At 39.2% G+C, this 24,811-nt stretch overlaps 1 protein-coding gene across 2 annotated transcripts in view; it reads right to left on the reverse strand.

Annotated features, from left to right (window-relative positions):
* Astn2 (astrotactin 2) overlaps nucleotides 1–24,811 on the reverse strand; it is a 931,927-nt gene that overhangs the window by 50,254 nt on the left and 856,862 nt on the right. The gene's annotated exons all lie outside the window — the stretch shown is intronic.

Genomic DNA, 24,811 nt, shown 5'->3' on the forward strand with positions numbered 1-24,811 from the left:
CTTCTTCAGTCTATCATCCATTTGCAGGGTGAGCCACCATGACAGGCATATGATGAGTGTTCAAATTTATGCTTGAATTTTACTACCTGTGAAATAGTAACACTAATACTGAATGTTGTCAGATATGGCAAAGCTAAAAGGAAGTACATTATTCTATAACAAAATGCATGTAAGAGCAAAGGACTTATTTCCTCTTTAGGTGTAGAGTAACTGTTTATCCTGTCACTGCCATTTTCTTCTGATTCCACGGCCAAAGACTTTCTTCCTTAGACCTGCAGATTTTTCCTTGTATATTAAAGGAGTTGGATTTAAGATAAGAGTCTTCATTCCACATGGCCACACTTAAATGCTCATGTGAGATTCATAGAATGTTATTTGCAGATGGATATAGATAAGATAGGGAAGAAGAATTCTGACTGAATAGTAATGAAGGTCACAGGGTCAGAAGATGACAATGAAATATATGCTAAGTATTTATGAGTCCCTGAACTCTGTACCTGCTGAAAGCCACCTTAGCTATTGGAACTATTTAAGGAACTATTTAAAGTTAATTGGAAAGAGAACTCTACAAGGGAGACTAGAAAGTAAAAGCTGGGAAAGAGTAACTGAACTTTTTGACTCTAATAATTTAATATTAGCTCAGACAGGAAATCATTGATTAATTTGAATAGAGAAACCCTCATTTTTGCACCTCAGTTTTCTTGTATATGAGATGAAAATACTCTAATAATTCCTGAAAAATAACAGATAAATATGTAAAAAACAGTGTCATACTATTTAAATAGAACAGATTTAGAGATAACTAAATATTTAGCAATATAGAAATGTCTCACAATGATATAAAGGAATACTCCATAAGTATTAAAATGACTTCTTGGAAGATATGAAGGTATATGGAAGGACATTTCTGAGATATTTAAGCTAAAAAAATAAAAATAGGACCCACAATTGTAGAATATCATTTTGTGAAAATTTCACACATACATGATTTTAAAATAGAAAAAAGAAAAATATAGCAAATGCTTACTCATATTTTTGAAGTAAGATAATGGATACTCTTCAATCTTAATTTTGCTTATTCTTAGTTTTAAAGTTGTCTTCAGTAAAAATATACAGCCATTTACAAAAAAATCAATAAAATCCTGAAAATAGATAAAATAAGAGAGCCTAAACAGCCTCTTAGTTCCTTTCAAATTAAAAATTGGCTAATTTAGAAGCAAAACAAGAGTATGAGGAAGTATTTTACACGACACAATATGAAGTGTTACAAGTCCTCCCACCTATTGCTTCCTTACTTATATTCATATAAGAGACTTAATTAGTTAGCCTAAAGAGTGGATAATGCTTTTCTCAGAAGCTATAGATGGCCAAATAAAAAGATGGAGGATACCACCCCTCAAGTTGTTGGTCATGGGAATCCCAGAAATTCCCCAAACAATACAGGATATTATTGAGGCTCTTGATTGCCTACCAGAACTTCGTGATGAGATCCTTTCATTAAAAACAAGATGCATGTTGGTCACAAGTCACAAAGAAATAAAATTAGTAACTGACCATGAAACGTCCCCCTTCCTAGCTAGCTTTCATGATACCAGAAGTTTTCATAAAGGCTTCTTGAGAGGAAACGTTGACCACAGCCTTACCAAGGTATGAATCCTGTGTACTACAATAACAATTACAGAAAAATATATGCCCATGAATGCAATAGTGGTACAATTATTATTGGAGTAACCAGCTACTTTCTTGGTGAACTTAAAGTCTACTTCACAGAAGAAAATATATTCATAGTATTGAAAATCTGACCAAGAATCAAAGGTTCAGGAGATCAAATGTCACCGAGATGAGCACACAACTATTACTTTCCTAAATGGTCACAGCATTAAACTACCCTCTAAATACTTATTTCTATACTCAAAAACTGAAACAGCTTCAGGATCTTATTAGAGAAGTTTCTTTGTGCAGTGCCTGATGGGTAATGTACAAATTCATAACTGTCCAAAGTACTTAGAGGATCAGTCGAGTACTCAGCCACAAATGAATAATCTATATTATACTCTTCCTCTTCAAGACTCAGAGACCATCATGAAAGTGGAGACAGAAAAATGTAAGGGCCAGAAGTCAGGAGTAATTAGAGCAAAATAGTGTTTTCTGGGATGTGGCCCTTACGAACTTACAGTAGACGGTGGTTGACTGCCCAATACATACAAAAGGTCAAACCATTCAGCATTTCAGCTAAGGTAGAGATTGGCTTCGGAGCCCTCACACCTAACTGAGGAGCTATTGAGTTCATGTCTTCTGGGGAAGGGAGTCAGTTTTCTTAGTGAGTGTGACCTCTGTCAGGTCATCCATTTACCAGTGTATAGTTCTAAATCCCTGAGTATATGGGTAGTGCAAATTGTACTAGGTGGGTTAGAAGTTGAGAGGGGGTATAAGGATTATATAAGGTGGGTTTTAGAGGAATTAGGGAAAGGAGTGAAATGAATATGATCAAAATGTATTATATTGTATGTACGTATGTATGTATGCATGCATGCATGTTTGTATGTATTTAATACCCCAAAATTACTAAAATTATTTTTAACTGTCTTACCTATCTGTGACACCTATGAACTACAACAAAAACTAGCACAAAATCCTCAAGGGTGCAGTAGTTGCACACCATGGATACCTTAGCAGTAACCAACAGCTCTGTAATTGGCACTAAGACCCACTCAATAGGAGGGAAATGAAGTGGTACTAGAAGTCTAGTCAACAATCCAGGGCTGACATTTCATAGATCTTAGAGAAGAACTTATAGCCACCCCTTTACTATGCCAGTATAACCCCCGACTAGATGCTAAATATTTGTCTTTATGCACAGTTAAGTATAATTCTCATCTCCTATCAAGAAAAGTGCTGGTTTTTTTTTTAAACAAAGGATCATTAAAGAAATCCACCACCAATAAAAACACAGAGTGTGGGCCCAGTCCGTGTGGCTAAAGCTAATGTGGCTCAGGGAACATTGAGAAAGAGGGAGCAGAAAGATTTCAAGAGACAGAGAATCCAGAAGTTTACTCTAAGACTATCTCGTAGCATTATCAGAAGCTACACCCATAAAATCTCACATAAAATAACTGCCCAAAATCATCTTACACGGATCTGATAGCCTAGTTATAAACCACCAAAACTTTCAATTCTAAGAGGTATCAAAGCAGAATATCATATGAGACTACAAATTAGGAAGAAAAGAGAGAAATGAGTAGACTGAGGGTATTGTTTAACTTGGTCTCAGGATTGCAGATCTGGCTGTTTGTCCATGTTTTCCTACAGCATGCTTCCATGTCTGTCTGCTTTTCAATTTATTTCCAGATAGCCATTGAATAAATTGGCTCTTCATGAGGGAACTCAGTATGCTTGTAACTAATATTAATTGGCTGTCTGGAAGTCAGATGATGGCTGGCATTCCTTTTCAAACAGGACACAGCTTTCCAGATATTTCTATGAATCTCAGAATCATTTGGGTCATGGATTAAAGCCTCATAAGCATGTCAGGTCATTCAGCACAGTTCTAACGTCTATCTAGCTCCAAGGATTATAAATATAGTTCAAGTGAAAACTCAGATAACCTGGAGAATAGCAACTCATGAGGAGAATACTATAGAAATACATAGTATCCAGCTGTCATTGAGGTTATATGTAAATAATGACTGAATGAAATTAGAAAGGAATGAGCACCTCACTTTCCCATTAATCCTTAAGGCAACTAACACGTTAAATGCTATCACTTCACAGTAAAGTGTCTGTTAAAGTTACAAAAGGGGTGGGGGTGGCTAAGACTTGAACTTTTAATCTTCCATTGCCAAAGCATCATCTTTTATACTATGCTGCCTCCTAGAGAGGATCGTAATAGGATAGTGTTCAAAAGTTGGTTTTCTCAAAGCTATTCATTTTACAATTGAGTTCATGCCACTCTCTTAGTGCTATAAGCTTGTGGAATGCGACAATAAAAGAAATGGTCCCTGACCTTATATAGCTTGTAATCTGACAACAGGAAGGGTTGTTAAATACAAGAACAGACCCATAAAGTAAACTGTAAGATTGCTTTTCTTGGCTCTGTACTTTACACTGCAATGCAACAAATGTGGAGACAGGTGAGTAAATGACCCTTCAGTGTCCCCAAGAAAGACTTCTGGTGACTTCTCTATTATCAAATGCAGATCAGAGGAATTCCTTCATGTGCATTGTGGTTCTGCCACATACCATATTCTCAATCTGGCAGTATCACAATCTACCAAGTACTAATGCAATTTTGTACATAAGAGCCCAGGTTCTGAATTTATTCTACAAGGACTTAAATCATTCATTGTACACCTCCATGTCCTGCCTGTTTTTGATAGCATCCTTCCATCTATTTCTTTTTTTAATCTGGAGAAATATAAGGGTAAAAAATGTAATATTGCAAATATGAAAAATGCCACATATTAATTGATCATTAAAATGCCCAGCACATGGGAAGAGCTCAAAAACAGTCATTATTGGTTTTGTTTTTATTTGTAGTTGCCACCAGAGCGGTGTAGAGAGGAGGACATTTAGAAATTACTTTGTCCATGTTCTCTACCTGCTCATGATGACTGGAGAAATGATGTTGCCCTCACTATAAGCAGAATGAGGTGAAGCATCATGAAGTTTTGCTCTCTTCACTCCTTTAACATATAACACAGTTTTTCTCAGGCAGCCTGATACACAGAACATAAGAGCTCTTCAAGTTGTCACTGAATGCCTTCCTCTTTAATTTCTGACTTCTGCATCTGATAGGAACACTGCACACACATTTCCTGGGGATTTCCTATCCATTTGGGCTCTGTGTCAGGTGAAGAAGTCCACCCTGCCATCATCCTAAAACCTGTAATTTCTGAGAAAGATATAGAGTCCACAACAGACAGAAGAGTTTGAAACGATCTCTGGAGTAATATATTCTACTAGTGCTTTGAAAATTACAATAGATGGAACCCGGGGTGAGAGCTGAACAACATGGGGGTCACATATATATACAGCTTTCAATCATATTAGCAACTAAGGTATTGTTTAGTTTTTTACTTGATTATTTATTTTATTTTAAGTTATGTGCATGTGTGTGTGTGTGTTTGGGTTTATGTACATGAGGGCATCAGTCTACTGAAGCCAGGGGCAACTGAACCTCTCTATAGATAGTTTCATGTGGTTATAAGCAATCGTCATATAAGCACTGACCTCCAAAGAGCAAAGCAGTTATTTGTGTTCGTAATCACCGAGCCAACTCCTCAGGCCCATTTAGTTTTACTTTAAATATATGAAACTGCTTATACAAACTTGGCCTAAATGGTCCATTTCTACTTTTTAAAATGAAAAAAAAAAAATGTGTGTGTGTGTGTGTGTGTGTGTGTGTGTGTGTGCGCGCGCGCGCGCTACTGTCACATTCCACACATGGAAGGCCAAGGAACAATTTAATTTTGTGAAATTGTTCTTTATTCTACCTGTACATGGGTTCCAGGCATCCTATTCAGATCACCAGGCTTGTGTGACAAGTATCTTTACCCCATAGGGCCGTGTGGCCTAATCTAGCTAAAAGTTTTATTGGTTAATATGTTTGAATCTCCCAAATATTCAGTCATTGAAAAACAGTTACTCGAACTATTTATGCTGATTGGAGCATTTGAAGCTTACTCAGGGACCATAAACAAAACCCACCTCTTTCATATCTGAGCCTTAAGCACCATCTACTTGCCCACACTACCTGTCTTCTCTTCCCTGGCATAATGCCAGGTCTCCTGAGAGAGACCTGTGAGATTACAGTCTGCTGCTGTTGTCTCACCCAGTCCTGTTTAAGTCTTAACATTCTTCTTTTTTGTTTTGTTTTGTTTCTCTTGTCTTGAAAACAGATAGGGAGTTAGGAGTTGTTGTAAAGGAATGTGCCTGTTCCCCATTACAGCTCTTCAGGGGCTGCAACCTGAGTGGGCTAGAGCCAGACCCCCACACATTTTTTTTATCCACTCACACTCTCCTTATGTTCCACAGAAAAGGTTAACAACCGTTCTGCTACAGCTTCAGCATGAACCAACAAAGCTCTGGGTGATTTTCTTAAAGGCCTCACCTCCAGCTTCAATCTTCTCCCTCCCTCTCCTTTCAGCACCCCACCAACCCTCCTGCTTATTCCCCCATCTTGCTCCTCCACCTCATCCCCTCCTTTCTGATTGGGTTGAGGTCACAGTCAAAGCTGGCCACAAGAGCAAATTGAAAACAGGTTGGGAAAAAAGCAAGCAGAGGAATATAAAATGGAAGGGGAACTCAGGTGGGGAGAAAGGTCTCCAAGTCCCCGGACTCCATACTTTTCAGAAAATACCAGGAGAACTTCTGGTGACTCCAGGGCTGACCTCTCTGTAACCTGAAAATACTCTCTGCCATAACACCAAGAAGATTCTCTCTCCTTCCCCACTCTTCCCTGGATTTTTACTTGGACAAATGAAGACATGCATTCTGAGAGCTTATCAGTAAGAAAATATGCTTTGGGGCCTCACACCTCTCATCTACAGTTGGTTTGTTTCTTCTAAAGCATAATGCTGTTTTAAATCGGAGGAACCAGTGCTAATGATCCTCACCTTTACTGTGATAGCAGTATGAAGGAAAGGAAACAGAGTCGGTTGGGGGGCAAAGTAAGTCTGGTTTTGAATCCAGACTCATCACTTATGAATTGTGTACTTCATCCAGGAATGGATGACTACACTCTTAGAGGCGGCTTTTTCATCTGCAAAGGGGATGGGCATGTGTCTTTTAGAGAATCAGGCAAGGAGTCAAGGAGCTGATAGTATATATAATCCCTTGTTACAGGATGCTTTGTATATGTTGCTGGTCCTTCATTCCTGCTACCTGACTTCCAGCAGTTCTCAGTGATCTATCTGATGGCAAAACTCATAGTATTCAAACTCATTCGCTTTTCAAGGCACCACATAATACCTCATTTCCTGGTATTATGGAAATGTAAATACTTTTGGAAGAGAAGAACTTGAAAAAAAAGAAACAAAGGAAGTGTTTATCTCTTTTTATGGCATCAATGATGGCAGACACCTTCAGTTACATTCTCAAGTTAAATGCTCCCAGCAACTGCTCCTCATAAATTGAATACAACCAAATGGATTTTGTTTGTTATACTTTTACAGGGAAGAGAATGGGCTTCAGAATGTTTAATAGCATGCCTAGAAATGGTCAAATAAAGGATAGATGTCAGGGACCCAAAGTCATTATGTTATCTGCTACATATTGGTCTGCAGGCCATGAGATGATTCTTGCAAGAACTGTGTTTGGACCACTGCTGTGTCACTAGTCCTTGACGTAAGCAGGTCATGCAGCTGTTGACATAATTCTGTGAAATTAACTTCCATGGTTGGTTCCTGGATCTCATTCCCTCAACCCCAGTGGCAGGCATTAAAAGAAGTTTCTCTTGGGAGATTCGTGCTATTTTCTGGGTTATGACCTTGTAGTAGTAAATAAGACTCACGTGGTACAGTAGAGATCAGTAGAAAATAAGCCCTCCAAAAGAATCAATGGTTGGCTAGCATATGAGTGCCCACAGTCCCTATGAGCCAGGAATTGTGGCAAAAGGCCTTTTGATTCATATGCTTGCACACTCTAGTAGCTGTTTGTTGTTCTTACTTGCTCAAAGTCATCCTCCTCTTGGGTTGTAGTTGCGTTGGAGAATTTAGTCTACCATAATCTCCGTTTATATCCTTTAGGTTCAGATAAGGCCTTTTCTATTATTCTGACAAAATAATAAGTGGCCCAAGGACTCAGCAGTTATAAGCAGTGGCTACTCTTCCAGAAAACCTGGATTATATTCCAAGTACCCATAGGGCAGCTCTTTCAGTAACTTCAGTGCCAGAGAATTTAACACCCTTTTCTAGCCTCCAAGTGTTCCAGGTACACACAATGTGTTGCACAGAAACACATGCTTACAACCTGGGATATCCAAGTCATGATAGTATTTTTTTTTAAACCTAGAACTCAGTGACTTCTGAAGCTTGAGCTACCCTTGGATATTCAGATATACAAGTCAGTACTTTTCCTTTTTTGCCAAGGGTGGTTTTCATTTGCTTTGTGTTACTTGCAACCAGGAGACCTACAGATCTGCACCACTGAGGTTATGTTCATGACTGTCATTGCACATGTAAAAAACTAATAACTAAATAATACAAAACTATTTGCACAAAGTATTATTCTGTCTAAATCAATTCTCTCAGACTCTAAAACCCAGAGGTTGCCTACCATAAAACCCTGAATTGAATGAAGGAGGCAGCTTCTCCTCATCTACAGTACTCCTCAATCTCTGAAGAACTGCTTTCGTTGACTCCTTCAATTCTTTATTGTCTATGTTCTTCCTTCCTTCCCCATCCATACCAGTCATGCTGGTGTTCTTCCTCCTCTAACATGGCAAACTTGATGCTGCCCCTGGTCTTTTATACTTGTGATTTCAGTATCTGGATAGCACACTCATCCCTTCTTCTTACCAAGATCCCTTATTTGTCACTTCTTCAGAAATGTATTTTGTCATTCACCATTCTAAGAGATGAACTTTAGCCTCTAGCCCCCTCTTCCTATTTTAATTCAATTAATGCCTTTCATAAGTACTGAATTGTTGTACTATTTGCATCTGTGCACTGTGGAGTCCATGAGAAAGCTCATTCAGAATGTGTCAGCCAGTGCACAACAGGTTCTCCATAAATATTTACCTAGTGAGTAAATAGATCTACTGCATCCTGTAAATTAAACTTAAGACCAGAAACACAAAGAAGAATGTCTTGTTTGCATTCTCTTAAAGTACATGCACTCTTGCTCTTGTTCTCTTCTCTTCTTCTCTTGCTCCTGCTCCCCCTCTCCATCCCCCTCCCCCTCTCTCTTCACATGCTCATGGCTAGCCTCTACTCCTCTTCTCCCTCTCTCTTTCTGCCTTTCTCTGTCCCTACTCCCTCAATTCCCTTCCCCATGCCTTGAATAAACTTTATCTATACTATACCATCATGTGGCTGGTACCTCAGGGTAAAGGTACCCACAGAGGCACACCCTACCCATACACCATACTGCATTTCCACCAAACATGTCTCTGATTTCCTATCTTTTTATAAAACACAACATTGGCCTAAAAACCTTGCATTTAGAAACTCGAAGGTTCACATCCCCTGCTGTCACATGAAGATCCATCCCTCATTAGACCTACCCACCCAAACTTCGGGTAATTGGTCTCTGCCCAATTCCACCTTATCTGAGCACCTTGGCTGTTGACTGTATAAAGGATATCCCTAGTACAAGGCTGCCTATCAGGAAGGAGATGAACCTGAACTCTAGTGGGGACCAGAGTCTGTGAGCTCTAAGGTACAGGCCCCTCTTTAGAAGTCCTGCACAGCAGGCTAGTGTGGTCTTCATTGAATTCAAAAAATATCTCTTGGCAATAAATAGAGACCACCACAGAAAACCACAATCCATCAAAATGCAGAGTTGTGGAGCCCAGTCTCAGAGTGAACATCTACAAAGCACTCTTACATCTAAGGCTCAGGGAACACTGTGCACGAGATGGCATAAAAATTATGAGAGCCACAGGATCAGGGAACTTACTAAGACTCTGTCTGCTGTGAATGCCAGAAGCTACACCAATAAACCATCACCTATGTGACTGCCTAAATATGAGTGGAACAAGACTGACACCAATAGACATACCAAAGTGAACTACGGAACCAGGACCAAGGATGGAGTCTGTCAAGTGACAAACCCTGAGAATCAGACTCTGGAGACCAGCATCAAGGTGCAGATCTGAGTTGATTGCACAGCTTACAAGCTTGTATACAGTATTTGAACCAATCCCAAGCCCCTAAATCCTCAGCCGATCATCTCAAGACAATTTTACCATGCTCCAAAGAAAGCCCTTCCTTATGAAGTTATTCAGAAAGTGGCCAGGGAAGAGAAACACAGTCACCTGTTAGGACTTTCATGAAGATGGGGGAAGCATCCACCAACATGGCCTCAGTTCCTTTCTGCTGGCTTACCATTGTTCCAGGAGCCATCTTAAATCTAATGCCACATAAGGCAGATGAGAACTCTTTGAGGAGTCACAGGAGTCTGTGGTGCCTCACTCTCCATCCCACTTTTTTCCTTCACAAAGCAAACCTCCAAAATCCCACAGTGGACAAGGAAAAGTTCATGAGGCCTCAACCCTACACAAAGAACTGTAGGCAAGTGAGGAAAGCTGAGAGCAGGAGAGGTACTCTTCCCCAGGGAAGAAAGAGCCTACCAATTGTTTGTCCAGTATTAAATGTTCAGTCTTGAAAATGTACATACAAGCAACATTATACGGACTGAGGAGTTTGCATTTAGGAATGTGCAGCTTCTCTGAAGGCAGGGTACACATCTATCTGAGTTTTCACTTCTTGCCCTTAGGAAACCTTGACCTTCCAACGAGAAGTCACTTCCTGAATGTAGTTCATTCTGCTTCCACAGGCCATATGCTAGTCTTTCTGAGTAGGGACTGCTCAAACTAGGGTAAGTGTGGTGCAGGTAATTGACTAGACCCATCAGAAGAATGAAGTTCAAAAGGTTTTCATTGACTCTTTGTCCTCCTGAGTACCAAGTGGGGTGGTTAATACTGGGTTGAAAGCACCTGTTCAGTTATCCTTATTACAACTCAGAGCCTCAACAAGCAAAACACAGACTACCTTGGGGTGTCAGCTGAAGCTAACAGCTTGGCTCTTCATCCCAGTTATGTCCTCATTTCCTCTTCACAGGAGTAAACACACAATTTATAAGGTGATCAAAGTCCTACAACTCGGATATTCTGGACAAATAAACCAATAGGAATTGTCAAATTTGAGTAATCAAATATGAACAGAGGCATCCACTGTCTCCAGTTTGTGATAAGAATTTAAGGCCGAGAGTCTCCGTGCTGATGGGACTTGCATCTTGTATGGGCAAGCAATCCAGAGATGCACACAAGTAAATGGAGACAGTTTGATGGAAATGTTCTCAGTACATTTTCCTGCCCCGTGTTCCTTACTGGAGCCAGTGTAAGCAGCCTTTTACTTTTTCATGCAAGGTTGCTAACCCCAAGAGACAATGGAAACTCTGGTGTCTTTTCGAAAAGACTCTAAGCCCTTCCTTTGCAGTATCTCTTTCTTCTTTCATAAGTATTGATATTACAAGCAGATCAGCTGTGGTTCATAAGTAAAGAAAAAAAAGTACATGCTAAGGCGATAACTTGGATGTATATAGCTTATCTGGGAGGTGATTTTAGGATACAGGAATGAAGAAATAACTGAGAAAAAAAGATAAGAAAGGGTAAGTGTTTAATATAATGGTCAATCTGGTTTGCTGCTGTGAGTACCAGAGGCTTGATTCTGTGTGGACATTTGACAAAGTGAATGGGACATCTCTCAGAGTTGTCCTGCTGGAAATCAAGGAACTGGAGTACTCAGCCTCTATATGCTCATTCTTATTAGTTTCATCCTTCCACTTGGAGTGCTAAAATGTGATCTTCATAGACCTGGGGTGCTCCCTCAGTTTTGTGTTAGGCTGCGGAACGTAACATGAGCATGGGCCTGAGATGACTGCCAGCTGGAGGTGATTCTGAACTGCTCAAGATATGTTTGGATGAAATATCTCTGAGACAAGGGGGATATGAGAGAGCCTCGAGCACACTGTCTACAACGATGCACTATTTGCTTTTGAGGAGTTTGAAGAGCAATTGAAGTGCTTTCCTTATTAAAATCTAGGGCTAATTTGTGAGATCTACTGTGGTAACTGTTTAAAAGCAGTTGCTGGACACACAATGGGTGCCACAGAAATGATTACAACTGTAGACTTAGGTCTGAGCCACATAATTAAAGCCCCTTTCCCTGTGCTGCTCACAGCTTAGAAAGGGAGAATTGTGAAGGTTGCTTTTGTGTGAGACCACCGAGGAGTCATGCAACTTATTATTAATATAGACTTTAATAGTAATAACTTCAGCATTAATATGTACTTGGCTAATGGAGCTATTCCTTCTCTACAGTTGGATTAATTATGGCCATAAAAGCCCTCGTCATCTCCACAGTCTGCTGAACAAATGATGCTAATGCACTTGGCTGCAATGGGTATTACTACCATGTGTGAGGAGAGCTGATTTGGGGGACAAGACTGGGAAAGATGAGGAAGCCAAACATCCCCACCCCAGCCCATTTGCTCCTAAGGACTAAATGTGTGTCTGCTGCCCATGATGAACTCATTCATGGACAGCTTTCTTTCTTTGCTATTGCTAAGTCAAATTCTCAGATGTTGCACTGCTGTAGTGAGGGAAAACTAACCCTAGAGAACAGCAGACAGATCATACTTCTTTTGGGGCATTCAGCTCTCATATCACTCCCAAGTGTTCAGCTCAGGACTGAACACTTTAGCTAACATCTTTCTCTCGGTCTGAACAGGTGAACCCCATGAAGTTGCTCCAGGCAGGCTCACAGTGTTATGAAACAGCCCATGTTGTGTTAAACTGGCAAGGCTAGAATTATTGTCCTCACCATATGAGAAAGGAAAAGAGTGGCTGAGTGGCTGGGGTCAGCTGCACAATCACACAGCTCCTTCCAGCAGGCTGAAACTCTGATGCCACGTTCTCCTTATCCCAAACCTGCAGGGTTGATTTTGCTTTTGTTTTTAACACCACACACTTTTTTAGTTGTCCTGTCCTGACCTGAGTCTCAAGTCACCTTGTCTTTAAAATGAACATGTCAGTGTCTACTCTGTAAGGAGTTTACAAAGAGCAAATTAAGTCTCTGGAAGCACTTTCCAGTCTTCATAGTGAGATGCATACATAAGAGGTTGTACTAAAAGAAGCACACACACTACCATCTATCTTAACTGTCAAATATGTAGTTCAGGAATGCCAATATTCAGCCCCAAGAACACAGCAGGGATTAAGAAGTGTGGGAATGAGGGGCTTTTACCAGCTAGGAAACATATCTACAATATGGAGGAATTGCAGAGCCAATGGACTCCACACAGGAAGGGAGTTGGGGAATGAGGCTACTATAAAGATCTAGGGTTAATTTAAGGTCTCACAACTTCTCCCATTTTCTTCCTGCAGCTCTTCTATGCTATCTTCTATTCTTTCTTCTGCACAAGTGATTTTCTTCTTCCTCAGAGCTCTCTGCACTGCCTATTTTGAACCCACACTGACTGCACTTACTTGTGTTGTTTTCATCTTAGAACTCAATCGCTTCATTGCTAGGAAAACTTGCAGTTACTGTTAGTCAATTTGTTGTTTCTTCCTTGTTTCATTATTAAAAGGCTCGTTCTATGAGTTTGGAATCTTTGTACATCCTGCTCATGATATTTCCATGTCCGGATGGTCATGGAGAAAGCATTAATTACTCATTAGAGATCTGCTGAGTAAATGGAGGGAGGGAGAGGTAAGGCTAAAGAGCTAATGATTCTTGAGAAAAACTGCCAACATGCTAGGAAAACTCATGCTCACGTTTAAACTTTTGCTCACCGATGGTATCTTCTAAAAAGCTTTATACCACTTGACTATACCCTGTCAGTTCAGGGACCCTACCTAGGCTATATTCCTGTATTTCAAGTGTACCTCTGTTCATTGTGGTTCTTAACTAGTTTTTAGCAATTTTTTCCTGTTCCCTGTGGACTGAGAAACATTACATAAATGGCCCCATCCTGTCTTATTTATGATATGAACCCTATTGTTTGAACATATTGAGAATAAGTGGGTCAGTGAACAAGCATAGCTCTCTTCCTCATTTGGAAATGGGTGCATAGGGTGAGGGCTCAGGAATGTTAGGGTTTTCTTGTCTACCAAACTTTTAATGATGTTGGAAAATCTCATCCCATAAAGTTACTGGATCTTATATGAAAAATAACTGAGTTGGGACTCAGGAGATCGGCCTGTGCTTTTGTATCCTTGTGAGATTCTGCATAAATCAAATCACCTCACCCTAAACAAATGACTACCTCTGCCTAAACAAATGATTACCAAAGAAGAAATAGTCATTAGGTTAACTTTTAGCATTTACATGATTTTGGTTGACAAGTACATCCAACTTTCCCTCTTTTCAACACAAGCATATATCTCCACTGTTTCTCTGGCTCCTCTGTCTAGCTAAATGTTCCTTATCATAGAAAAGCTTCCTATTTAACATTACTGTGTCCTTTTGTCTCCTTAATATTGGAAACTGAATTTACCTCTTAATCTACCACTGAGCTACATCCTATTTCTCTTTTCATTTTTAAATTTTGGAAGAGTGCCTCACCAAGTTGCCTACAGTGCTTCTGCTTATAGCTCTGGCAGCCATTGAACTTGTGATCCTCCTTTCCTAACTTCCTGAGTAGCTGGGATTGAATGAGTGGGCCACTAAGTCTGACTTAATGTTATTGTTTAGTGATGTTTTGTCAACCCCAACAATTCTACCCAGTCTCCCTGTCATTCTCAATGTTCCTTTAATATTGTGACTCCTTCTCCCTTGATAACAAAGGTCTACAGTATCTGAATACAGCTGTCTCCTTTGGTAAAACCCTTGACCATTTGCCACCAACACCCACTATCTTGTCATATTTAACCTTCAAAAGGTAAAGCTGAGTTGAGTGCAAGGTATGTATGAAAATTTCCATTGCACAGAAGAGGAAGAGAGAACACAGGAAAGAAATGCATCCATTTAAACATGTACAGGAACTGGATTATTTCCTAAGTTCTAATTCTCAGCTTTAATAGGAGTACCTTGTATTCCTGTCTCTTCATCTGGGCAATACATGGACACATGACAAACTCAGTATTATAGCCATCCTACAGGACCCAGTCACAACTCAATATTCCTAAGCCCTCTACACATAAGCACTGAGTTCAACAGTAGCATTGACTAAGGACACCCCACCATGCATTTCAGGGGAGCAAAGCATCATGAAATATCACACTCTCCAATGGCTGGGTTTGAATCCTGACCTGCTACGCTGGTCCTTAGACTTTCATTTTTTACACCTGCAAAGTGTATGTGAACAAACCAACTTCAACAGAGTCAGTAGAATCATATCTGGGACTAATTTGAAGTGTAATCAGAGCATGCGGAATGCTGCCAACACTCCACGAGTGGGAGCTTTGTTTGTATCATTATTGTTATGAAAACGACCAATTCATGAGACATTTCCTATGAGATAAGTAAAAGAAAGCCCAGCAAATTTGCGAAAGTGAGTTGCCCTCCTGAATTTAACACATCTTATCCTCCTAAACCAGAGCAGTATACACTAGGTGCCCAAAGATTAGAAATTGCTGAATGCCCAAAATTTCCTTTTCTTTTCTAAGTATAAACTTCAAAGCCAGTGGTGAGAGATAGCAGGGGTATTTGCAGCATATAAACAAGCCTCTTGTTTCTCATTCTCCAGTTGTGGGAGAAAAATTCTCTTCTCAAACTCACCAGGACCCTTCAAAAGGAGCCTCCAGGTCCCCAGCAATGAACCAGGGGGCTTAAATTAGATCCTGATCCCATTTCCTTCCCTGAACATGTTTCCTCACCATTCATGAACACACACACACATGCACACGCACACGCACACACACACACACACATATCCCTCCTGCTTCCCATCTATCCCTGGAAGAAACCAACTTACAGAAGGGTGGAGAGACACCCTGGGCAAAAATGAGTCAAATTTTCTGCTCATGCAAGTAACACCATTTCACCAGGCTAAGGTGAATCATTAATAAGAGGCAGGATTGGAAAGTGACAGAAAAGGGTAAATTTCCAAGTGTTTGTATGTGTGTGTGCAAAATATGTGTTTATGGGAGTGTGTTGGTTGTGTGTAAAATGTAAAAAAGTAGTCAGAGAGAAATTAAGAGACAGTTAGATAGTTAAAGATATAGACACAAATGTCTAGACAGAAGCAGAGAGGCAACAAACAGGGGGGAGACAAAGGAAGTAGAAAAAAGTGGTGGTGAGTATTAGAAGAGACAGGGAGAAAGGAAGGAAAAAAATAAGGAAGCTAGAGAATCTCTGCTAGGGAAAAATGTACCAATGCATTTGAGAAAGGCAATTTTGGTGAGTCCTGTTCCCACCTCTCCCCAGGGTAGATGGGCTAATATCACAGAAAACAGTAAGGAGGTGAGGACTACTTTTTACCCACCTCAGTCAGTCTGTATCACATTTGTGTATTCTGCTTTCATTCTCAATTAAGCTGACTTTCTTGATGCCAACTTACATTTAATATTTCTTTTAAATAGGAAAAAGGGACCAAAGAAGCTCTCTACAATGTAAGCTATAAAAATATTTCTAAGATTGGAAATTTTGGTGGTTGAGATTTTCCTACTCTTAAATACAAGCCTTGGATTACATTGAATGAGTAGACATGTTTTATAAGTTTCTAACTCATACCCACCCCTGTAGATTTACAGCATCTGTCTATCATCTATCTATCTATCTATCTATCTATCTATCTATCTATCTATCTGTATACACGTACATATCTAATGCATATGTAGAGATATTTAGATGTACATATTTATAAATACTGTATAAACATACTAAAAAGACATTTACACAGTTATATATTTTATATGACCAAAATACACATGAAAAAATAAGCACGCAAGTATATTTGTGTATGTGTAATAAACCTAACATTGGACAGTTCAGTAGACTTTCAATAACAATCTTTCTTCATTTGATCCTTATATCCATTCTCTGGAGGGTAAGTGGGAGATCACTCTTGCTTTGCAAGTACCTGTAGTTGAGGTAAACGTTCTGGAGACCCACATATCTCAAATAGGTTATAGTTTCTGACACAGCTTTCTATATCCACAATCCCACAGAAAGATTTTATAAGCTCAAATGGTACAGCATCAGTTTCTGGACCTTCAAGAACTGGAGTCAAATGAAACCAGAAGTGTCATAACATTTAGTGCTTCATTTTTTAAAACTTAGTTTTCTTCTTTTAAAATTGTATGCCTTTAAAATTTTATACTGTATTTTCTTGATTTCTACTCTACACTCTCACCTACCAACTCTTTTAAGGTCCCCCAATCCTTCAGAGATCAACTGCCCACTGTGTGCCCAGTCCCAATTAATTCATCTACCATGTAACTGCTACACCTCGAGTCTACAGATTGCAACATTAAAGAAAGCCAGTCAAAGTGGGTTCCAGTCTCGAAACAAATCTAAAAGTACTTTTTATTGGAATGGAGGGCATCACAGTATGAACTGTGAAATCTAGTTTCCTATAGATGACACTCCTAGGAGCTGTGCTCAGCCAAGCACAAAGCAGAAAGGACAGCATGCACAAGACAGAAAGGCAAGTGGTCACTCCTGGAAATAACCTGCATTTTGAAGGTTGGAAAAGAAGGCTCATTTTACTTAAGGAACAGATATAACAATAATTAATGTTATTAAGCACATAATTCTTCCTGGTACATGCGGTACATATGTGAGAGGGTCATATATTAGTTGATGCTTTTTTTTCCATTTTGCCTTCTCAATTGATCCTTTATTACTAATGACAGTGATAATTGATATATCTACTTTTAGTATTTCACCCTGTTCCTTGTAGTTCATATATTCCATCTCATTTCAGCTTTACAGCAACTCTATGAGTTTTCTATTTACATAATTTGCAGGTATCACAACTCAGAGAGTTTAAGTATCTTGCCCAAACTGCATGGCAAATTACAGATCCATGATTTGTGGAGAGTAGAGATATCCTAATAGTCTCTGAGGTTGAATGAAATAGTTTTCATTCTCAGTAAATATTTACTGTTCTTTTGCACAAGAAGGATCCACTGTCATATGGAACATTGACATCCAGCCAAGGGAATAATGTCTCGTGGTCACCTCATGCAGAACCCGAAGAAACAAGAGCAGATCTCTGACTTAGTCTGTGTGTGTTCCATTATGCAACATTTTATTCATCTCATTAATTACATTGAGGATGCAGATAAAGAGGGGTCTCCAAGACAAATATTCATGGACTCTTTCCTCTGGTGACACAGGTTTTGCTGTCATCTAACTTCTCTCTGATACCTATCTTGCTTCCCTATTTCCTCACTCCTTCACTAAGAGCTCAATAAGTATAAATGTGTATAGTGAGACATCAGGTATTATTAAAACAAGGAACAAACCAAGCTAAACTCAAACCAGTAGTGTATTGTGATGGACAAAGGGCTATCGTTTGACTGCAGCTCACATGGGTTTCTCTTTGTAAAGGAGGAAAAGGAAATACATCCATTTCAGTGGATCATTTTAAGGATTTGATGTAATATAAAGTGTTTAGGCCAGGGCTGGCAAGATGGCTCAGCAACCAGATGGTGGAAGGAGATAATTGAGTCTTACAACTTGTGCTTTGTAGGACATATGTAACATAAGTTCCACGTATGCTATGGCATCCGAAACCAGTACAAGTCCAAGTCTTTTCATCTATGTCAACTTCTCACCATCCTTCATGACTCAGGAAACCCAAGAGCTTACTTCTTCTCCACTAACTTCTCTTTTTCTACTCACTATACTTCCCTAAACTGTGTACTCCTTGATGATTCTTGAGCGTGTTTCAGGGCCTTGGCTACTGCTCTGTTGTCAGTCCTCTGAAGGGTCATCTAGATAGCCATATGATCAGTCTCTCACATGTTTTAGACTTTTATTCAAACATAGCCTCCTCAGGGAGTTATGCTCTGGCCACCTTGACAAAAGGGAATCATCATCTCTCAGCATCCTCCTTTATTTTTCATGAAACACACTTTATACATTTATACAAAATTATTTTGTGGAGCTATAATTTTATCATAATCTTTACCCCCTTCTGAAACATAAGATTCATGGTAGATGTGTGGTTACGATACCTTATTTTATCCTTAGCTTCTAGGCTAGGATCTGTCATATAGAATCTACTTCATATATGGCTTCTGAGTAATTTAAGGGCTCAGGGCTCAGGTTGGTAACAAAATCATTTAAAGCCTTCCATCTGAAGGATAATATAGCTGACATCATTGAACTTATCTGTCGAACTCAAATCCAGTGTTTCTTCTCTACTGATGTGGATTTCTTGAATTAAGTGAGAAGTCATAGGGATGGTCAAATGTGGATGATCCCCCAATGTTTTTCCTACCTAGGGAAAGAAGCAAGAACCCTGCTTAAGAATAAGCAGCAGAGCTAATAGTAACCAATCAACCACTAGCAGCCAAAGTAAGGCAAGGAATGATCTTCAGCTAGGGAGAATGAAAGAAGACAAAGAAAGAATATCTCCAGCCATCTCCAAAGCTCCTAGGAGTCAGAGATGTGTCCAGTTGCCCTTTCAGTGTTATTTTCACTCCATAAAGAGGAGATGTCTTTATTGACTCCACATTTCCATTTGCCTATTGACCATGGCCAAGTCCTGCAGGGTAGGGAGCAGCTTAGTGACTCTCAGATCTCTGGAGAGGAAAAGAAGTCAGGTGTGAACTTGGGCTGCGATTTGTCTTCATTTTACTCTGTGACTCACCTTCTCTTACTGGACTTTGTTTTCTCTTCTATTTAAAGATATTTTGGGCTTAAGTGAGTTCTGAGGATTGGTTTTGAAGGGTTCATGTAAAAATTGCATGTACCTCTCTATGTGCCAGGTTGCTCTACTTCATTCTGTTCTACACAGAGGACTTTTCTAATCCTTGCAATCACTCCAGGAGATTGACATCATCATGCTCATTTTTACACTAGTAAACCCTAAACTCCATAGATTGTGTACAACAGACTTGAGAAGAGAACTCAGAAGTATAAAAATGTTTAATTTATAACCTCAAATTTTTATACTGTCATTTGGATCAAGTTGAGGTCCTATACAGACTAATGGGGTGAATCCCCTCTTTCTCAGGTGCAACAGACAAAAGAAGCATAGAAAGGAGAATGAGTTCCTGAAGCCATGCAGAGAAATGAAAGCAGACTAACTAGAAATGAAAGAAACTTGTTAAATTAAACCAGAAAGAGAATCTATATTCCAGTGTTCTACACACTTTCCTTATTTTTCAATTAAGACTGTGGGGTGACTACTGATCTGGTGTACGAAAGTACCTAGAGAAAGTACCTTTCCATGCCTTCCTGTTCACCATGGCATTATTTATGCAGTACCAACAGCACTGTATATTCAAAAACTTTGACATGCTATAGTCATTTACTTAATCAATAAGTGAATAAATGGGTTTCCAGGCCAGATCTACTCTATTGTCCCTAAACTGTTCTTGGCACCTACCAACACTGAAACATTTCACATTTTCTTCTTTGATACATTCTTTTCATTATTCTTCAGACTCAAAACTTAGGCCTCAGCTTTAAGAATCACACTCATTCCCACTTTCTTGTCCTCCCATCTTTCATCATCTTATCACCTTGAAAGGCTTGAGAGCTTTCCTAAGCCGTAGTTATAACAATCATGCAGTAGGAAAATAAGAGACTCCAGAGAGTTGTGTGAGAATTGTGGTATCACCCGAATTCAGAGATGTAGAGATCACATAGTCCCTGAGTGGAGTGACAATATTCAGCCTCCATCGGTTAATCCAGTTCTACTGCTTGAGAGAACTTCAGTGTGTTCTACTCACTCTGATAGAACATTTCCCACTGAATAGTTTTTTCAGAACTACTAGTCAAGAGCTTCTCTCCTCTCTCTCTCTCTCTCTCTCTCTCTCTCTCTCTCTCTCTCTCCCTCCCCCCCCGTGTGTGTGTGTGTGTGTGTGTGTGTGTGTGTGTGTGTAAAAGACCCATAATTTAGGTAACCTTGACTACTGAAGATTCATCAGCACTCTTGATAATATGCATGGTAATTCATAGTTTACAAAGCATTTTACTTTTATTTCTGCATTTTTACCCTCATAATAATGTTCCAGGTCAGATTTATAGTTTTAGGGAAGTAAAGTTTAGTATTAGAAAAGCAGATAATGTGTAACAGAAACATACATTATCGTGAAAATTCTGGAACCTGAACCAAGCTCTAATGCATTGCCAAAGTCAGCCATATGCACAAGAAAAGATGTTTATGGATGACTAAAGAAGGAATTGGATTGTTTCCATTGAAAAGCTTTTAAGAAGCGAATGTTGGGGCTTTCAGTAAAGAATCAGGGCCCTCAGAAGATTCTTCCATCTCTTAAGATAGAATAAAGCACATCTCTGCTTCTGAACATAGCTGAATATGAAGCTGTGAGCTTTACAGGCCATTGATTGTCAATACCAGGCATCTATCTTGCAGCCACTCAAAATCTAATGTACATTTGGGGAAAAGAACAAGGGTACAATGAGGATGGGTGTTACAGAATTTAAATTTTGAACAAGTTCTCATGTCATGTTGGCATTGCTTGGTTGAGCACCACATTTAAAGAATAGCTGATTTATACAAATGTGTAATAATTTCCCTCATAATTATGTACATATAAATATGATTAGATAAATAAGGTTTTCAAAAACTGGAAAATATAGTTTATAGCCATAACCATGTACCTGGGAACTTCAAGGAAGTGTATTCCACATGAACCCTCTTAGATCATATGTGTAATAAATAAATAAAGGACAAGTTTAAGTCTCTAGATCTGGGTTGCTTTCTGTTCAGATAATTCAGGATAGAAGGCACAGTGATGAAGAAATCATCCAAGTTTTATATTTTAATGTCCTGTCTAAAGGCCACAGCCAAAAGTAAGTATCTGATGTCGGTATCCATTTGTCATTGTCATCTTCTAGCATTAATAATTGACTTTCTACATCTATCATCTCACTTGATATGCATATGAGACAGTTCATTATGATTGTACATATGGTGTTGAGGCAGCTAGAGCAGGGAGAAGAGAAGGCAGAAGCAACGTAGAAAAAAAAAAAAAGATGATTCTCATCATACAGGTTTAGAAACTGAATCAAACTGAGTTGACCTTGTCCCACCACAAGATTGCTAGACTCATTCTCAAACCCATCCCCAACTGACATTAAATTATGTAATTAAAAAAAAGAAATCATCTTTTCAGTGACACAGATGTTAGCTATGGATAAGAAGAATAAAACTTAAGAATTCTAGGGATTCCTCATCTTTTAGTAGTTTGTTTGCTAATAACCAATGAGACATCTTCATTTACAGAACACCCCACACACATTCACACAAACATACCTTGCAGCAAATCAGGATCATCATTATGAGACTCTGGGAAACTGTTCTATGCCTCACCCAAAGGGTTGCAAACTTGTCACCCTGATGAAGGCTAGGAGGGATGTGTTTAGCTTAACTTCCTGTGACCATAAAGGAAGCATCAAAAAGACTTTTAATAGTAATTACATAAATTTAAAATCAATTTTATGAGTATTCAAATATTGAATTGAGACTTATTGAACAAAAGGAAAGAGAAAAATAATTCTATTTCTTTAAATAGAACACCAAAGCATCAGGTCCCCTTCAGAGGTAACTTAGCATCTTTGGAAGTCAGGGTGTAAAAATGAGCATGGTGATATGAGGTGAATCAGTAAATGTCTCTGATAGTCTATGTACTGGGTTGTAATATGGAAGTTACTATTACTTGTAGAATTTAAGGCTTGATTGTCCCCACTCCAAAGTAAGACTCCAACGTCTTGTTACGTTGATCATGATGGGCATTTTTGTGGTGAAATGTGCAGATGGGGGATGTGTTCAATGAGGGTGACAATCTATCCCTCTTGGCATTGGTAAAGAGGGCACTTTCTGGTTAACCAGGCTTTTACCATTAGCTTCGAGTATTATTTTCTAGAGTCACAGTCTGCTCAGCCAAGCGTTCCTTGACCTTCACAAACCATTGCTTTGTTCATTCAGAAGCCTCCTTTAATAAGAATTAGTACTTCTCAAGGTAGACACAGAATCAGAACTGAATCTCATGAGAATGTCCTGGCTGCATCTAGGATACATGGAGTCTATTTCATGTTCAGTCCTGGCTGGACTTTTAGCTAAAAAGGAAGGCCAAAATGTTAACAAAAATACCACACAGTGGCAATGCATAAATACTTAGATTTGGATTGACATTTTTTCATTATAAAACTCTAATGTGGATGTTGTTTCCCCACTTCATTAGCAGATAATTTCTAAGATGAATTAGCCTCTTTGATTTGCAAACAAAAAAGAAAAATGATTCATGGTATAAGACATATCAGAGGGGCTTCTATTTCTGAGTAGCTTCTGCATATGTTGTGTCTCTAACCAGTCACTGTCTACTTTGTGATAGCCTCACCTATAAAAGGCAGCTGTGTGACCTATAACTAACTAGATTGGTTGGGAAGTGAATGAATTGCTCCAGCAGAGTAATTTTCTATCTGAGCCACAGATTAGAATGAACATTGGTTCAATTGTTTCCATGGGAAAGTGGAGTCAAGCATTCCCTTCTGCACAGTGGTGCCAGACACACCCTTGCCTTGCAAGCTTTCACTCATCTCTGGGACACAGCATGATGTCTGGGAAAGAGCTCTATATTTAGAGAGTAATGACATGAGTTCAACATCCCTTTCCTGTTCTGCCTGCCAAGTGATCCTTAAATTCTCCAAGGCTCAGTTTCCATATATGTAGACTAGACATGAAAATCCCTATGTTCTTGGGCTACTGTGATCTAAAAGGAAGCTGACAGTAGAAGAGCTTTGAAATAAAGTAGGAAAAGTTGAGAGTAAGTCACCAATATGCCACAAGTCTCAGAAAAGATTCAAAGCTCTTTACAGTTGCCATACGCAGAGTTGTCCATGACTATTCTAGACATGCTCTGTCCAGAAGTCATCCCCTCCAGGCTCAATCCTAGACAAATATCAGTTGCTCACACTCCATTTTGCTTTGTGTTGTTTTCTAGGCTTCTTTCTTGATCTGGTAGATCATTTTACCTTGTCCCCTTTCCTGGCCCTAGCATTGGCCTTTTATTTAAACTTCACTCGTTTCCAAAATTCAGCTCATGTACCAAGTATTTTTTTGGGGGGGGCTCTTCTGATTTACCCTTTTTGGGTAAACTGGAGAGATAGACAGTCATTAAAAGCACCCACTGCTCTTCCAGAAGACCCTGGTTCAATTCCCAGCACCCTCATGGCATGTCATACCTGTCTCTACCTCCAGTTGCCGGGGATCTAACACCCTCACACTAATACATATTTTTTAAAAAAAAAAAATCAATGGATGATTTACCATGTACTCACAGCCTTATTTGTCTCTTTTCCTGTAATACATTATAGCTGACCTCTGTGACTTCATTAACAACAAATCCACTTTCAAATTCACCTTCAAATATATCTGGCCCCTCTTTGCTTATTTTAAGCAAGAATAATCATAAAACTTACACTACTGTGTCAGTGTGAGAAAAAAATGTAGTAAATGACGAAGTAAATTCTAATATTAGACACACAATCAGTTACACCTGTGACCTTTAAGACAGTATTTTTCTTAATTACTTGGTATATGTATATAAATGTTTAGATTCAATTCTGCCTCAGAGAAAATGAAGGATGAGAAAAAGGCCAATGGAATCAAACAGAAAACCTCAGAATAAACTCTCATAGTTAGCATAAATTAATCTTTTAGCTGAAATATTTCACAATATGAAAAAGACAATGTCTTCAATAAAAGGTGCTCTGAACACTTGGAACCATGCTTACAACATTGATGTGAGAGCAGTACTTCACACCATGCACAAAATTGCATTCTTTTTTTTTTTTTTTTTTAAATTTTTTTATTGGATGTTTTATTTACATTTCATATGTTGTCCCCTTACCCCATCCCCCACCCACCCAGGAACCCCCAATCCCCTCACACCTCCTCCTTCTTCTTTGTGGATGTAACCTCTATCTACCCCCCCCACTCCCAC

The sequence above is a fragment of the Grammomys surdaster genome, unplaced genomic scaffold (genome assembly GCF_004785775.1).
Source record: "Grammomys surdaster isolate TR1022 unplaced genomic scaffold, NIH_TR_1.0 363, whole genome shotgun sequence".
Taxonomy (NCBI): Eukaryota; Metazoa; Chordata; class Mammalia; order Rodentia; family Muridae; genus Grammomys; species Grammomys surdaster.